This window comes from Periplaneta americana, chromosome 6 (genome assembly GCF_040183065.1).
Source record: "Periplaneta americana isolate PAMFEO1 chromosome 6, P.americana_PAMFEO1_priV1, whole genome shotgun sequence".
NCBI classification, from domain to species: Eukaryota; Metazoa; Arthropoda; class Insecta; order Blattodea; family Blattidae; genus Periplaneta; species Periplaneta americana.
Window position 1 is genome coordinate 116,855,708 of NC_091122.1, and position 14,837 is coordinate 116,870,544.

Genomic DNA, 14,837 nt, shown 5'->3' on the forward strand with positions numbered 1-14,837 from the left:
CAATACAAAATACTAAGACGGAAATAATATTTCAAACGTTAATGTACCTATCATTTATAACGAAGAATTTCGGATAAACAGACTATGTGGCCCGAGGTGCAACTTACACAAGGATCAATCTTGTTTTGTTAATTTATAACCATGATTTATCATGAAAATATCATTTTCTTCGAACGGCCATACTATCAAATATCATCCAAAAAGTGAAACTGAAATGGGATGTAAGCATACAATCCAAACTTATGTACATAATATACTACCTATTTATATATTTAAGGTAATAATCTGAAGTATTAAAGTTACATTTTAATAATTTCGCAAAATTTACTTACGCATTTTCACAGTAGATTGTTTTATTGACAGTTTTTCGAAATTGGTAATTCCCCTCATCGAATCCATGCTGTAGAAAACATACGTCCCGGGTATTCACCGAACGGTAGAGGCTCAGTAAGAGGAGCACCTAAGTGCAAAAGTTTTACACGCTTTACAGAGCAGTGGTTAATGAAATATACAGCTGACATACATAAAACTGCTGTATACGTTGCACTTTTTGTGTGTATCTTTCACTATTCTTCAGAAAATACAAATACGTCGAACACTAAGCTTGATGATACATGGACACAAACAGTTTCTACACCAAGGCGCTCCTAGTTCACTGCTTCACTCTTGCCTTGTCCTTATGATGACGTCACTACAGGCATTGCCAAACGTTGCACAAAAATTGAGTGTGAAAATATTTCATAAATCCTGCGTATACATTATTATGACTAAAATAATTACAGATTAACAATAATGAATCGAAAGTTAGAATTCATAATCGCAACTAAAGTCATAAGATTTAAAAACTTATAACTACTTGTTTTTAATCCTCTTTTCGTCGACGTGTAGTGGCTAGAACTTACGGGTTTCATAATCGGGAGGCCCCGTGTTTAGATCTCGGAAACACTCTTGGTTGAGCAATTCACTTTTTTTTTTTTAATTCAGCTCAGGCGTTCAGGGAACATAATTACTGTACCAATGTTTGCTATTCGAGACTAATTTTGTCTGAATGTGTGCTCAATTATCAATAAAATTAGTATGAGTAATAATATTCACAACGGTTTTATTTTGAGACATAAAAATGAAGATTTACAAGTATGAGTATCAATTAGGGGCATGTAATAAGTAGAGCACATTTGTTTTGCCATGCCATTCGTGTCACAGTAGACTTGGTGAATCCCCGAGTTGTTCTGCAGATGATGGCAAAGAAACAAATTTCTTTCCTCCTTCTGGGATCGAACACAAGCACTTGCAGTAGACAGTCCTCTACAAATTAATTATTACCGTGTTCCTATTAATAAAATAACTTAAAATTGATTAATTGCATTTAAGTTTTGTATATTCCTACAACCATTTTAATATTATTTTCTTTCTTATGAACACTGTTATTACCATAAGTGCGAATTATGAAAACTAATGCTAATTGCGACCTCATTTTCAATCCTAATTAGTTTTAAGAACTATATACAACGGCAGCCCATGCTTCGAAATTCCACGATTTCAACCATTGCTCAATAATAGGATTGCAGTTCATTAGATCCATAATCTGTTGAGATAAATGTGACGAAGGGGATTCACAGCTTTATTGAATAGTAACAGAGAGTTTGAGAAACTTCATGATGTCACATGGCTAGCTAGTGCCATCTTAATGACATACTTGGCTGGATGCCTGACTTGTTTGTTAACTTAAATCTTACGTCAGTGGCGTTCGCAATCAAAACTGCTCGCCACTGAGATCCTGCTTCTACGCTCCACACCTTTTATCTTTGCCTCGCCTTGGAATAGATGCCAGATCCGACTCATACTTCTCCACAAGTGATTTCTTCTCTCTTGCGCCGGATATTTTTATAATATTAAAACAGTAAAGAAGTTATTGTTGTGACAAACTTTAAATTATAGTACGTGAAATCGAGTCATTACCAATTAAATTGATTAAATAAAGGGTAAGATTTTAAGTGTGTTGTTTATAGATCACACTCTGAAATTAAACACACAAATAATAGTGTACAGCACTTCGCTACAAGAAAGTCGATTTCTCTCCTTTGTTTATGATCACTGGTTACTGATGTCCTCAAGCGCCATCCTAAAATGACGAGTCTCATGTCTCATCATATCAATATGTTATAAATAGTATTTTTAATAAAGTAAGGTCACACAGAAAATAAAAATAACCACACAAATCAAACGTATGTACGGTAATCATTTTGTTATTGATTGTGCTAGTGGTAAAAATTGATGTTTGTATTGCACACATTCCGCCTGATCCGTTTGGAAACTTGCCACCCGTCCCGATTTTAGAGAAAATGTCCCGCGTCCCGATATGGCTTTGTCGGGACTGTAAAATGTCCCTACTTTTGTATTTTTAATGATTAATTTTATCAGTATTTTTCTCAAATAGAGTAGTCTAATTATTATTTTAAGACGTTGGAACCACATTCTTTTGAATGACTTTGGCAACACTGCACTGCTACTGCAACAGCTTTTGACCAATATTGAAAATTGAAATGAGTATCATTGTTAGTTTGGCTGTTGTTCGGTGTAGTCGATAATAAGTAACAGTCTGTGTTTAGATTTATAGAGTCGACGGCAATTCGGAAGGCGGTAGTCTGCTAGCTTTTGCGTCGAGAGAGACAGATAGAGAGGCCAAGGCAGCGTACAACATTGCCACATCGTACTTCACGAGCACGTGCAATACAAATAGTGCAGGAGAGAATTTAAATTATCAAAAGACAATAATGACCTTAGCCGTTGATTACTATAAGCATGACACCAAACAAACCCTCTTTCCTTCACTAACAATATTCTTTGCACGTTTCTCAATCCCACACCACATGTTTCTACAGTCGTTTCTTGCGCGTTGGCAACGTTGCAGTCAGCATCAAGATGGCCGTCAGCGTTCTGCTCGTCAACGATACACCTTAAACACTATTTTCCGCGCCTGTCTGTGCAATACTTGTCTTTTTACAGTCTCTTTTTCTATTTATTTATCTTACACATACACAGTAAATGTTAGTTTTACTTATTCAATGTATTGAAACACTCACACGTGAACAAACAACTCTGGAAGTACTTGCTATAGACTGATTCTGATTGGTTCTACTATACAAGTTTGTGACGTCACATACCAGAAATGCTACGGCGCATATAGCAGCTGACCGCCTTCCGAAATGCCGTCTAGTCTAGCAGACCTATAATATTGCATTTATTCATTCATTTAACCCATAGTTCCGGAGTCGGAACATACATAGGTACCCCACTGGCGGAGGTTTCAACACCTACAAGGAATTCGATTACACTTATTTGCCGACAGAGAGTAGAGGAACAAGTGTAAGCTTATCACCTCAAACGCCACCTAGTATGCAACTAATGTCTACAATATTTAGCAAATTTAAATAGACAACGGACGACAGTGGAAAGGATAGTGAAAATGGAAAGGAGAAAAAAGGAAGCGAATGTGCAGGAACTGCAACAGCATTAACAAAAACATAAATGTACTGTAAGTAACAACAAAATATTAAGAAATGTGTGGGCTTGCCTATACAACACAGAATAATCCACAAGTCGATTATTAGTTACGAGTATTTATGGTACAAGTTTGTAAAGGTTCTCTTTTTGGCATGAGTGTAAGCTCCCAAACAAACGAGGACCAAAAAGGTAACTTTGCACATGTGTATCATACAATGTTTTTTCTATGATAGCAAAAACTTTACATTAAATAAATATTTTAAGTTGGAGAGATTATAAGATCACGATTTCATGGCAGCTTAAACTCAGAACCATTAAGAGATAAGTATTCATGGAATTACAGCCTATTTTATTCATGATCACGACTCCATGGCCATCTAAACCGGCCATATAATCAACAAAGCGGTTAGGAAAAGGTGAATGCAAAATCTTGTTGCAATGAGTACTACAGATGTAACTTCAGAATAATACGGGCTAAAATATAAATATGAATGTTAAATTGGTTATTTATTTCTGTTAGCCTACGTGTAATATTTACGTAATGAAATGTCGAGGTAATGCATTAATTTGTTATTGAATGAAGTTTGTACATTGAATGTTGTATTTTCTTTGGCAGTGCGTAAAATGAATAGCACTGCGTAAAGTGATTACTTTTTTACGTACTGTTTTAAAGACTCACTTTACGTACTGATAACAGTGAATAAAATGTAACTTTACGCACTATCGTAGAAAAAAAATAAGCTGTAGGTTACATTGCATATATGCAAAAGGATCAATATTGTATATTCCCCTACTGCCTAATAATTGTATGAACTGTGTCTGCTTTTCGCTTTTGAAAGGTGGCAACCCTATTGGGAAGACAAAATAAAATCGTTATAAAATTATATTAGGAGTGATACAAAAGTTATTTCAGTTCCAATGTGATGTTAATATACGGAAGTTTTGTATCATTCTTTTTACGAACAAAAGAAATCAAATTAACACTCAGCAACGACTGAATAAACAAAATGCCGCTTAGTGCAAGGCTAAATGCGTTTTATTATTATTATTATTTTACAGAATTTGATAGTCCAACATCAGTGCAATGCCGTTTTCGCGGTTTTCGTATTCGGAGAGCTCCGAATAAGTCGATAGTGTTATGGTACCATATGTTTCAAGAAAGTAAATATGTTGATATTCCGCACACTGGTGGCATTAGGCGTCAAAATAATGTGACCAAAACTCCCATCTTTCTAAAATTTACAAATTACTGAGAAATAAATAATAACCTTTCTCATGTCACTGCGTTTTTATTTTATGTCTTCTCAAATGGACCATCGTATACACTTCTATACAATTCTTGGTGATACAGCTTCACACAATGTTTGCAATTTAATCGTTTTTTTTACGAACTACCGCATTCATTGTTGATTTTCTTTTCCTTTAAGGATAAATATGGGATCGTTTAATATATTTTTTTCATTATTTTAGTAAAATGATGACAATATTTCGTTTTTACGTGAAAGCAAACAAAGAAGAATAAAACTTATTAGATAATAAAAACAAAAAAAAAAAAAAGGACCAGAAATAATAGAAAAACAAATAAAAAATAATAAAAACTTAAAAAATAAAAAGCGTGTAACTGTCGCAGATCTTTTTGGCACATGTGAGAAAAGAAAAAGTTAGCAAGCGAGCCTTGGTGGACCTCAGCAGAGGTAGGTCAAGCAATGGGCTGGGGTAGACGGGGGAGGAACAACAACACTAAACAACAATATAGGCTCAGTTGCTTAGAAGAAATTGACCTGTAGGTGAGATGCCGCCGATACTTTTTAAACTAAATACAGCAGGAGATGAACAAGAGAGATCGTTCTCAATTCATACAATTTTATGAAGAAATGAGCAGAGTAGTCAAAAATAAGATACAGAGAGTAGCAGAGGGAAACAAAGGTGAAGAGGATTTTGCCTGAACAGAAATAACATGGAGATCAAGGAACATCAATGAGTGCATCAGAAAGAAAAGACCGCTACTAATATTGACGACTTTGAGAAATGCGTGATACAACGAATGATTAACGAATTCTGTCTTTTGCACAAAATTTCTCCTAGGATTTCGAAGTTATTTCCCATTCTACGTGAAATCACCCGTCATTGATTTGGGGGCCACTAGTTTAAGAGTATTTTAAGAGCATCAGAGTTCAAATGTAAGAAGACGAGGAAAACAGAAGTGTACTAATCGAGAGGCAAAGAATATCATCTCTATCAGTCATAAAATTTAGAAAAAAAGGTCGATCCATCATATACGGGAAAGATAACTATATACATAGAAGTCACAATGATAAGAGGATAGGATGGAGATCATAATAATAACAAATTACAATGGAAGCAGTAGTGACAGTATAGTGTAAAAGAAGTTCCAACAATAACAATAAATTTACTATGAAGAGAAGACATATGTCACTATTGATAGTGATTCGTCCTTGGGATGAGGACGTTAAGCCTGGCGGTCCCCTTGGTGCTATTCGACAGGAGTACGCTACGTGCCGGCACCGGGTTTCCCCTTCTCCCTTCCTCACCTTCATCATCCTCACTCATTCCCTACACTACACTTACACACACACACACTCACTCACTCTAGTATAGTCGGAGGCACCGATTTTGGCAGATGACCTCGATGACATTGCCAGTAGGAGAGCCAATATTGTTTGTGTAAGCTGCGAGAATGAGATGCGATAACATTCTGAGTCGTTCATATTTTCATAACAGCAGCTCATCAGTTATCCTTATTATGAAACACACCACGGTACAGTCCTACTCAAAGAATACCTTTAATAAATGTAAATGACTTCCGTTCGCAATGATTTTACAATACGTCTCCTATATTTTCTAAATTAAATTAATTCTTAATTAAAAGGAAAAAGCATTGCATATATATATATATATATATATATATATATATATATATATAATCCTACCCTTACCAGATCAATATACAAGATCTGTCCAGTAATAATCTAGGGATCGTCTACTGGTGGTGCGACAATTCAAGTTAATAAACTTACAATTCTTCTTAAGAATCAAAATATAATTTGGTTAATTGGATAAAATTGCATGCTGCGGAAGTTAAATCTATATAAGAGTATAATAAATAGGATTGTAACGGATATTACAAGGGCAATAATTTCTTCACACGCACATTGTGAATAGAACAGAGAAGAAAGCATTTTAAAATATTCGAAATCGTACAAAATATCGGAGAAACCAATTTTCCCTGCACAAATTGCACCAATTGAAAAATATAATTACCATTCACAATAAATACTGTATTTTATGGATTCTAAAAAGTTGTTTATTAATCTAGAGGTATTGGCTGATGACTATATTAAATTCCAGCACAACATTCATTCAGAATATGTAGAAATTACACTTTGAATTTTACTAAATGTATAGGCCTACTATCAAAAGGTGTTACATACCCCCTTAAATACTGTACATGTGTTACCTGTGCGATATCCGATGTTTAATTTTTTAAAATATAATTCATAGTACTGAAACTGCCATATTGAATTCGCACAAATTATATTATTTTTAATTTTCGACTCGAAAACCCCTAAGATATCTAATTTAATTTTTCACCCATTTTTGTTCCACTCCATCACTTTAGGGACAAAGTCGGGCTAAATAATACCTTATTCGTATTCTGTGATCGCAAAGATCCCCAGATATCGACTTTCATCGAGATCGGATGACATGAGATTTCTCACTCCCTTCTGCCTTTTCATCAGTACCTTAGGATATGGTATTTAAAAAATCTAAGAATGTTTAACCAATACTGTAGAGAGTAACCTTCATTTTAAATGTTATGTCTCTAGTTAAATATAGTTTAGTGAATTTTTAAAATCGTCGACTTCTTTCTCTCTCCTCTCTACTCGGAAGTAAAAAAAAAAAAAAAAAACTGAAGTTATTTCAAGGGAGTAGCCTACATGAAATTGAATTTTTTTACTTTCCTTATGCAATTTAGAAACAATTCTGAGAGATGAGATGAACAGTCTAACCCAATTTTATGAGTGAATCTTTGTTTTAAATTTAAAGGCTGCACGTCTGCTGGTTAAAAAAATATAAATCGGTATAATTATTTTGATCATTACTGCCTCCCATTTTCCATCCCTTAATGTTCGTATTTCGTAAAACTCAGTCTTATCTATTGACTAAGGATTAAAATATTTCCATATATATATATATATATATATATATATATATATATATATATATAACAGATTATATTTCCATTTCGTACAATATTCTGGTCACGAGACATAATCATATACTTTGTCTTTTCGGGATTTACTACCAAACCTATCGCTTTATTTGCTTCAAGTAAAATTTCCGTGTTTTCCCTAATCGTTTGTGGAGTTTTTCCTAACATATTCACGTCATCCGCATAGACAAAAAGCTGATGTAACCCGTTCAATTCCAAACCCTCTCTGTTATCCTGAACATTCCTAATGGCATATTCTAGAGCGAAGTTAAAAAGTAAAGGTGATAGTGCATCTCCTTGCTTCAGCCCGCAGTGAATTGGAAAAGCATCAGATAGAAACTGGTCTATACGGACTCTGCTGTACGTTTCATTGAGACACATTTTAATTAATCGAACAAGTTTCTTGGGAATACCAAAGACACATATAGACTACTGTAATATTTGTTTAGTTTTTGGAGGTGACTGTCCATAGTGCACAAATACTCGGGCGTGCATGTTTACTATTGTGTCCTACCCATTCCACTGCGACAGAGATAACAGCCGATCTTACAGCGGTGAGGACTCGCTCTCCAGTTCACATTAAGAAAATCCATCTGCCAAAATCCCTGGCGCGACCTATGCACGACATAATTCTTCACAGATAAACATCATGCATAACGTGGCCCGCCGAAGTGGTGTGCAACTTGAAAATAGGTCACAGTCCTGCCACCTATTTGCAGTAGGCGAAACCCGAATCACGCAAGTGAAGCGGGTAGACAGTAGATACACAGAATATATGCACACTCTGTAACGTTTTATTAGATTTGATGTTCGTGACTTATTGACATTACACGAATTCTGAGTGTATCCTACAGCACGGCGATTGGCAGGCGAGTATCAGTTGGGGGCTGCAGCTGGTTGGGAGACAACATACAAGATGGATAGTGACTTGCTTCTCTGTTTAACATTTAAAATTTCAGAGGCCAAAAAGATCTGCGGTAATCTGCGGTACTTATACCACTTAACATCACTAACCAAGATAATATTTTCGCCTAGTTTATCAAGAAGAGATGTACAGTTGCGTATGCGAATAGGGAATATAATCATACGGGTCAAATATTATTTATTTTAAGGTGAAATTATTATTATTCCTATTATTATTATTATTATTATTATTATTGTGAATTTTTATAGGCCTATACTTGTAGTTTAGATTTACGATTTACTTTTCGAAGTTTTATCATTTTCACGTAGGCCTATACAACAAATCAGTCATTCGACGTTTAATTAAACCTTAATATTTATTCATCTACATATTTCTTTGTCACTTTTCATTTCTTTAAAATCATACTAAACTGACAGATATTAGCGCTTTTTATATCGAAGTACGCGATAATTACTTATTCTTTTATTTAACGACAATTTTAAACTACAGAAACTATTCAAAACGGATTAAATACTCGTAAAATATTAAGAGAATAAATAAAAATGATGCATGGAACTGTACGTCTGACTGAGGTTCTGGTCTGGCTGATATGTAAATCTAATATAATCAGGCATTACATCTCGCGTGACGATGTGTCAGAGGAAGGACAATAATTGTTTGTATACATCTGAAACCTGATTAGTGTAATATGTTATTAGTCAGCGATGTACGCAATGAAGGGAGAAAGGAATTGGTCCCCCTACCTCATTATCTCCTGTCTTATTTGCCTCATGAGTGATGCCTTATTGCTGTCACTTATGTGGTTCAAACCTGTCTTCAGACAGTTGACTAAACAACAACAGCATGCAACTGAAGGATTTCGAGAAATCTACTCCGCAACTGATTTTGTTCATGAAAAATATCACAGAATCTGCCGAGAATAGAATTCTTTACAACACAGAGATCATTGTAGTACATTATAAATTTATTACTCATAGTTTGAGAATGTTACTGAACATTCTGCAAAGTTATTGAACTTCTACGAGTAGAAGATTTAATCTGTTTTTCATATTTTCTAGAAAATTCTAGAATCTTTCACTTTAGCTTAGTTACGTGTTTAATGAAATTGTTACTATTTCAATATCGAATTCACGAATACCACCAAGCCAACTTGGACTGGAACAATAATCGCATATAGGGCGCACAATAGTCTAGGGTTAGCCTAAGTGCAAGCATCCTTTACAGAATCTGGCACTTGCAAAGCAAGCCATCCAGCTAGCATGACCACATTTTGTACAATACTGTATATAACATGCTAATCAGTGGCGGTGGCTGCTAGAGAGTGCCTCTGGATTGCCATCATATTTGTTGAAATAATCTGAAAAGATTTATTTTTCGTTTGCTGACGAGTTTCGCAATTTGTGTTGTTATATTTACCAGGGTTGATCCCTAAAATTTATATTTTGTGGCACACAAATGATTGAAATGTGTTATGACTACATGCCAAGTGGCAAGTCTGTACATGTCAACATTGGCTCGTAGCAGGTGTTCGAGTGGCCGGAGGTATGCGTCAGTAAAGAAATGGCCCTGTCGAGCAAAAAGAGCTGTGATTAAATACCTGCAAAAGAAGCGAATGTCTTCATCTCAAATTCAACAAGATATGACAGGTACCTTGGGAGAATCTACTGTATCTTACGGTATAGTAAAAAGATAATGTCGAATGTTTAAATGTGGAAGAATATCGTATGAAGAGGAACATGGTGGCGGGCCTTCAAGAACTGTCACAACACCAGAAAGTGTATGATTTAGTGCTGCAAGATCGACGAGTCACCATCAGGGATATAGTAGAGCAGCCGTGGCGAAAATGTGACGCACGAGCACATTGTGGCTCGGAATGATAGCTATGCATTTCTCTTGCTTCCTACCTCCCTCAACCTCCACCCTCTCACTCACTGGAGTCAAACTCCTTTCCATTTGTATTTGTCTCTGACCTGCGAGTGGCGTATCGTCGCAATGTCTCTCTCGAAGCCATGTACCTCTACAAAAACGAAAGTTTCAAGTAGGATGGGAGGACGCATTTTTTTTTTTTTTTTTTGCTGCCAATATGAAGAGAATATTAAATTTGTATGATCTGTTCACAAGTATTACGAGGAAAACGGTTGTATAACATGAAACGGCATTATATTACATGCCATTCATGAAACATTAAAAGGTTAAGTGTTATTATTATTATTATTATTATTATTATTATTATTATCTCTGTACGTCGATCCTTTTTCAGCTGATGTACGAATAATGCGGTTAGATCTTCAATTTAAACTCTCAGACTTACAATGAGATGTTAAATGAAAGCTAGATGTAAATATCCAAAGCTTCGTTCTTTCGCTTGCTCTGTTGAAGTCATGTTCGCTACAACTTACGTTTGTAAAAAATTATTTTCAACAATGAAAATAGAAAAAACCAAATTTAGATCACGACTGACTGACAAATACCTTCGTGATGAACTACGACTGGCAGTAAGTGACATAATTCCTGATTTTGAAACTCTGTCGCAGAGACATTCTGAAGACAGTTAATTTTGGTTGTGATAATGTTTCCTATGTTTTCTTATTAATTTCTTTCTTCGTTACACGTACTAAACATTAGTTTGTATCTTATATTGTGTAAAATTATATTTAAATGCTTGACGTAAGGAAAATGAAAGTCCGTTAATAAGTCAGACAGTTGCTTCACTTCCCCTTCGGGTGTCCGCCTCCCTCCATAGGTGCTATGCACGTTGCAGGTTACACAGTGGCTCGGCGCACGATCACATTTTCTCCACGGCTGATCTAGACCATCAGCCCACATATCCGGAATGATATATTTCCAAATAGTTTTCTTCTAGCATAGTCTTTTTTCAATTTCCCACAAATTTACTTTTCCTGACTTATGCCCTTAAAAACAGTTCATTTGTAAAATTATTTGCCTGTAATTTCTAAAGTCTTTGTCCAACCTAGAATCTAATTACGTATTTCAAAAAGCCACGGTTTCTCACGTATTTTGCACATTGCATATCTAGATTCATCTATGTATAAAGTGTAAGATTTAAAATTCTTTATTTTGTGATCGTTTTGCGCATATGTTTTATTACCCTTTCCTTATCATGAGCAGTTTAGCAATTCATTTTCTTGTGAGGTCCGTTACTTTTAGTAATACACATACATCTTCTCTAGGGCTGCTGTGGGATGCGGCGGTAGTAGTTGTATACTATTGCGGGTACTTGTACGTGGCTGGCTTTTAAAACCCAGATAAGACTGCATTATTTTTTGTTTTGAATCCTATAAAAAAAAAAAAATTAAGCAAAGTAACATACACAATGTGGTTTTAGACTTTTCACTCATTTGGTTTTTTAAAAACGGCCCATACGTCTGAAAGAACATCAGCTGTAGGCCTATTCGTAATTAAAGTAACCACACGAGAAGTGAAGATTGGTGCGCCTCTATACAAATCCTTCTGGAAGAATTTCAGCCGTATTCATTCATTCATAGTGTTCTGCCCAAGGGCAGATCTTTCATTGTAAACCCAACATTCTCCAGTCTTTCCTATTTTCTGCCTTACTCTTAGTCTCCGCATATGATACATTATATCTTAATATCGTCTATTATTTGATATCTTCTTCTGCCTCGAATCTTCTCTCATTGTCAGTGCATCCTTCAGTAGGCAGTTTCTTCTCAGCCAGTGATCCAGCCAATTCCTTTTCCTCTTTCTGATCAGTTTCAGCATCATTCTTTCTTTACCCACTCTTTCCAACACAGCTTTGTTTCTTATTCTGTCTGTCCATTTCACATGCTCCATTCTTCTCCACATTCACATTTCAAATGCTTCTCTTCCCTTCGTCGTAATGTCCATGTTTCTACTTCATACAATGCCACACTCCATTCAAAGCACTTCACTAGTCTCTTCCTTCGTTCTTTTTCCAGAGGTCCGCAGAAGATGGTCCTTTTTTTATTAAAAGCTTCCTATGCCATTGCTATCCTATCTGGGTTTTAATTATTCAGCTACTAGTACTTCACGTTCTACTAGTTGACGGTTCTTTCGACTTTTCGCCCTGGACGCGATAAACATTTTGTACCTTTTAACTTATACTTCTTTCTTTCTCCTTCTTTTAATTAATTAATTCATTCATTTTAGTAGAACATTAGACTAATGCAATCATTCATCTGCAACAATGAAAGGAAATATGCAAAACTATATTAATAAAATGTAACTATTAAAGTAAAATAATTATTTTATTCTTGGTGTAGAAAAACCATTCAATGATGATTACATCGCAAAAGCATCCAAACCCAAATAATTCGTATTTTATTTTCTTCTTGTTTTGTATTCCCACCCTTCCTCACCGTCGGCATCGGGATCGTTACTTACGCCTTGATAATTTATTGGTTATAGTTTTCGAAAATAATATCATAAGAAAACTCGAAAAGTTTTCGTGCTAGCTATTGCTCTATATTTGACCCTAATACTGTAAACCGGTATTATTTGTAATTTGAAGACATGTATCCAAACAAGCAGTTAGGTGTCTTACAGGAAAGGATGTTTGTAATGTGGGGCAGATATACAATATGATCTTGCAGAAAAAAATGAGCATGAAATTAAGTGAAAGGAAAAAAAAAAAGGTAATGCACGCGCCAGGCTGTTCCGAGAAAGCCGAGGTCATTACCCTTGTGCGCAATGGCCCGATGCTCCCTAGGTCTAGCCTTGAACACAAGAAGACGAAGGTCACGGTGATGAGTGATGACATCTGTGGACAAGAAGTGTTACTTTGTAGTTTGGATATTTGAGCTGAGACAAAGTGGGGAAGCACATGAGGGGAGAGCTCACTGACGCGAAAGAAAGAGAGATTGTTTCTCCCTCATTAACTGTTTTCGAACTGAGGAACCGGATGTTCGCCGTTGAGGTTTCCTTGTCAGTCATGTGTGTACAAAGTTTGTTAAAAAATTTCTATAAACATTAGTCTCTAGAACACAAACATTATGTATGCTGGGTAATTTCGGCGTTGGACCCTGGACTCATTTCGCCGACATTATCACAATCTCATTCAGACCCTAGATAACAATTGCAGTTGTTAAAGCGTCATAAAATAACCAATTAAAAAGACACAAACATTTCACTGACATCTCCCAAAATCTTTCAAATTCGAAGAGTAGAGTCGCTATATATAAGCAATAAAAATCCGGATAGTTTTATCATTAATTAAAATTACATAAATTTTCGTGCATAGAAATTATCGGGATTTAAAATGAATTTGTGCTACCGAAACCAGGAGCGGTGCCAGTGGATGAGCTTTCGTGGGTTGAAACCGACCCAAATTTAATTTGAGCCCACCCTTAAGCACCCCCCCCCAACCAACATGAAAATGATTATCATGTGGAAAAGTATCATGCATTGTTCATCAATTTCACAAAAAAAGTAGGCCCTAAGTGTTTAAAATAGTGCGTAACAATGGCTTCGCAATGAGCTTTCCAAGAACAAGTCTCTTATTAAGGACTTCTTTGATTCATTCCAACCTAAAGAACGTTATAGTTAAAAGACAGCGTCAGATTTCATCACCTCTCTTCCAGGTGAGCTGTTTATTATTGCAATTCGACACTTGCACCTGCGAAAAATACAGTACAGTCTCTTTCATTCTCAAATTTATGAGTCGAGTTTATGAGTTTTATTTGGTGGCCAGCAGTAGTCGTTTTTTTAAGTGGGTTATTTTACGTCGCTACAAACAACAGCAGTCGGTCCTACATTCATACAGTTTATGTCAAGCTTACAGTCGCGTGTTAACAGTATAGTAAACAGTAGACTACTTGTATCTATACTATAATAAAATTACAATAAAATCACAAAAATATGCGAGTGATATTTTAAATTACACATTAATACTGCGAAGGCAGAAAATAGGAAAGATTGGAGAAAACTGTTTGCTATGAGTGAAAGAATTAATACTACCGTATATATATATATATATATATATATTTTTTTTTTTTTTCGTACAATAGCTGCGGTGCGTCATGTCCGGTAAACGTTTCATACCTGATTACTTTTCACAACCGACAAAAAAACAACAGAAAAATAATAATAATTGTATGATAATGTATTGGGTTCGAGTTCGCTAAACAGCAAGGGCGTCGTGGGGGGGGGGGGGAGCGCAAATTAATGATGAAAAAA

The 14,837-nt window shown here is 35.5% G+C and overlaps 1 protein-coding gene across 2 annotated transcripts in view; it reads right to left on the reverse strand.

The window, feature by feature from the left end:
- The window catches only part of LOC138701664 (uncharacterized), a 148,666-nt gene that overhangs the window by 116,693 nt on the left and 17,136 nt on the right, over positions 1–14,837 (reverse strand). The window contains exon 1 of one of the 2 annotated variants that reach the window (XM_069828796.1): positions 333–677. The exons of the other annotated variant lie outside the window; for it this stretch is intronic. The gene's annotated coding sequence lies outside the window, so the exon portion shown is untranslated. Of the gene's footprint in view, positions 1–332; positions 678–14,837 lie in introns of those variants that run through there. 2 annotated transcript variants of the gene reach the window in all.